Source organism: Diadema antillarum, unplaced genomic scaffold, assembly GCF_040938485.1.
Source record: "Diadema antillarum isolate AM-2024a unplaced genomic scaffold, OU_Dant_1.0 scf00000070, whole genome shotgun sequence".
Lineage (NCBI taxonomy): Eukaryota > Metazoa > Echinodermata > Echinoidea > Diadematoida > Diadematidae > Diadema > Diadema antillarum.
In genome coordinates, this window is record NW_027270959.1 from 2,946,932 (window position 1) to 2,950,452 (window position 3,521).

The window sequence follows — 3,521 nt, forward strand, 5'->3', positions numbered from 1 at the left end:
TGTTGAGGCATTTATTCCTTTGTGACATTGTATACATGCATTCGTTTTGCTTTTCAATTTTCTTCTCTAATGTAAATATATTGCATTAGCTCTTCTCTTCATGTATACATCTTTCAAGATTTGAACTGGCTTTCATCAGTTTTATTATGATTATGTGTAAACATGGCTGCACAAGGAGGAAGAAAAGGAAGATAATAAAATGTAAAATCCCATTTCAGTGTTCTTCAATTTCATGGAAAGTTGCATTCTTTTAGACTACTACTTACATATTTTTTAAACATTTAATGGTAAAAAAATGATAGTAGAGGGAACAAATGAACAAGCCTGAACTTTTAAGTGTATATTTCTAGTATCTAACTTTGTTGTTGCTTCTACTGCAATAAGTGAACGTAGCGGGATTTTCTTACGTGCGTCATAATAATGTACGTGCTTAAAGGGACTGTACAGTACTGGCTGAGGTGGGGATTCAGGTTTATAACATTCCTAAGTGAGATAATGAGAAACCTCTTATGAAATATGAAAGAGTATGTAATTTTAAGAAGGATTCAACGTTTATTTGATAAAAATTGGTTTTCAAATGGCTGAGATATCAAAAAAGGTGATAATGATAAAAGGCGACAGGCCACGCCTTTTATTAGGATCTCTTTGGTCCGTCTTGTTTTTGGATATCTCAGCCAATTCAAAATTGATTTTCATCAAATAAACTTTTGATACCCCTTAGAATTGCATGCTCTTTGACATCTCATAGAGTGGTTTCTGAATATCTCGCAAAACGTTAAAAGCTAAATCCTCACCTCAACCAGAACTGTACAGTCCCTTTAAGTTGTGTTCAGTCACACACGTAACCTTACCTCTCGTGTTTGTCCTAACAGAGGCCTGGGACGGAGCATTTTTTCCTCTACAAAAGAGGGGACAGCATGATTCTTCTGTAAGGCCAAGGACATTCAAGAGCTAGAGTTCCAACTGGCTTTAATTATTCAAAGAGCTGTCATTTTTATATGGATGGACAAAAGAATTACACAGGTGCATGTGTGCCTTTGATGATCGGGGTTTGAAGACGCCGACTTTCCGAGCAATCTGAAGATTCTTTTTGAACTCTAACACATTGTTTTCTATGTTTTGCTTGTTTACTCATTAAATAGCATGAAATTTCACCTGATGCTAAAAACATATAAAACAAAGATCAATCATGCCCAGATAAAAGTATAATCAGGGTTGTATCATGTGAAAGAGTTTGAAACTGTACCCTCCTGGAAAGCCAAATTTATCCCCTTTCAGCTTAATTCAGAAAAATAAAACTGATATTGTATATAGGCCCCTATATATATATAATGTAAGTATGGTTCTTTATCAATTACTTCATCAGATCCGTGCCCTAGCATGCCCAGTCGAGTAATTTTGATTTTTGTTTCATAAATTCTTTGCGCAATTAATATTCGTGCATGGCCCATGTCTTTATCATTATTATTTCATTATGTATATCGCCAATCTTAAAGTACTAGTAGAGGCATAGTGAAAAGTAATTACCAAAACCAAATACCATAAAAGCATATCTTAGAAAGGTGCTGGTTATTATGCAATGAAATACGAATCAATACAAATGTATTTTACTGTCTTCTTATTTCCGAGGCAGATCAATTTTTGCCCACTCCTACTTCAAATATTTTCAGTGGCGGCTTTGAACATGGGTTCTGAGGAAATAAGACAGTCGTGACTCCATTCTCCACCTCCATCACTGGGGTTCAAATCCGCGCCCGAACCTGCGCCATTCGATCGCAGGCAGATTATCATAAAGCCACTGTACTAGCAGGGAGGTACTAGCCGCCGTTTGCCTACCTGACTCCTAGTAATTGAAGATCTGAATGTAAGAACGACCCAAGTCCAATTTTTGGCCATATTCAGTTTGACATGGGAAGCTTATGCATGGACTCATCTTCTGTATAAATGATAAGTCCTAATCAACCCCGGAAGTGCCTGAAATGAATGATTGAAAATCTCACATGAATGTAAGAATGAAGGACTTGGGTCATTCTTACATTCATATTATAGCGCCCGCTCTCATCCTTCTCTCATCTCTATAGCAGAATATCATGTACAATGTATATGATTCAAAGAACGACCCAAGTCCATCACACAAAATGGCCTCTCCACAATTAATGTAAATGTTAATTGTCATAATAATGTATGTTCTAATTTGTATATACAATGTTGCCTTCCCATCACAGTTAAATAGAATGTTATTGGACAAATAAAAAAGATATGAAGTTTTTTAAAGTTTACTCGAAATGGTCTTTCATGGACATGGGTCGTTCTTATATTCAGATACTCAATTGCTTCCTTAACTGTGCAATGAGATTGGAAGAATTAGAGCAACTATACCTTGCCAGTGACGTCACCAGTATTCTCCATAAACTGACAGGACATGCCAGTGACGTCACCAGTCGTCCCCGACATGCTCGGTTACGTTCTCATCACTTTAAGTAAACCAGCTCCTGTCGTAACCTTGTTTAAACACAATGCGTTAAAGCGAGTAGACAATTAAAGAGAGAAGGCATAATCAGGAAACTTGAACGTGATGTGTTCAAAAGAAGATGTGTGTGTTGATTTTTGACCGATAGCGCGCGTTTTGCAGACAAAGAGTATGGTCCAAGCCTGACTTTATTGTAGATTATACTGACTGAGGATAGATAGGATAGAGTGTTTTCTAACAGCGTGTTCAGTGCATGTGTAAATTATTAAAATTCCTAAAGTCAATTAAGCGTCTCACAACAACTGTTAATCACAATAGATAATCCATCTAATAACGTGCAAAAAAATATATATATATATACAATTATGGAGGCCAAAAAAAAAAAACCAAAAAAAAAAAAAACACTCTCTCTTCATACTATTCTCCAATACCAGGTCAGGGAAAAAAATTCATTTCATTTCCTTTCTTGTCCATAAAATGGAAAAACTTCATGACTCAAGCTGCATGCATGGTTACACACACACATAAAACCATGAATAAATACAACACATCAAAGCAGAAATCACTGGCACATATACAACAGGACTACGCCTCACTCTCTCAAACCAACAAAACAATAATCTCTCGATCACTGGTATCGATTAAAAAATCGCATAATAAACCGTAGCTATAGGCTTTCATGTTAAGATTTACCATTTCGAACGATCTTATTATAGATTACCTAATGTATACGTATATACAGTATAGTCATGATCATATATGCATTTTATAATATACCGATACTATCTATGTATATCTTAACACAAAAAGACATAATATTGTCAATACCATTTCGTCCGTACCAGTATTCACGCAAATACACATTCTGTTTGTAAATAAAATGTTTAAATGCGCTACGACAGACCCAACGCTGTCAATAGCACTTCAAGGGTGTGCTGACATCACCAAGAGCGCTGAGTTGCGTTGTATTTGTTTTGGCTATCCATATCATAAATATATGTGTTATACACTGTGTATAGATAGAAGCATGCACAAATACGATTCGATTCAG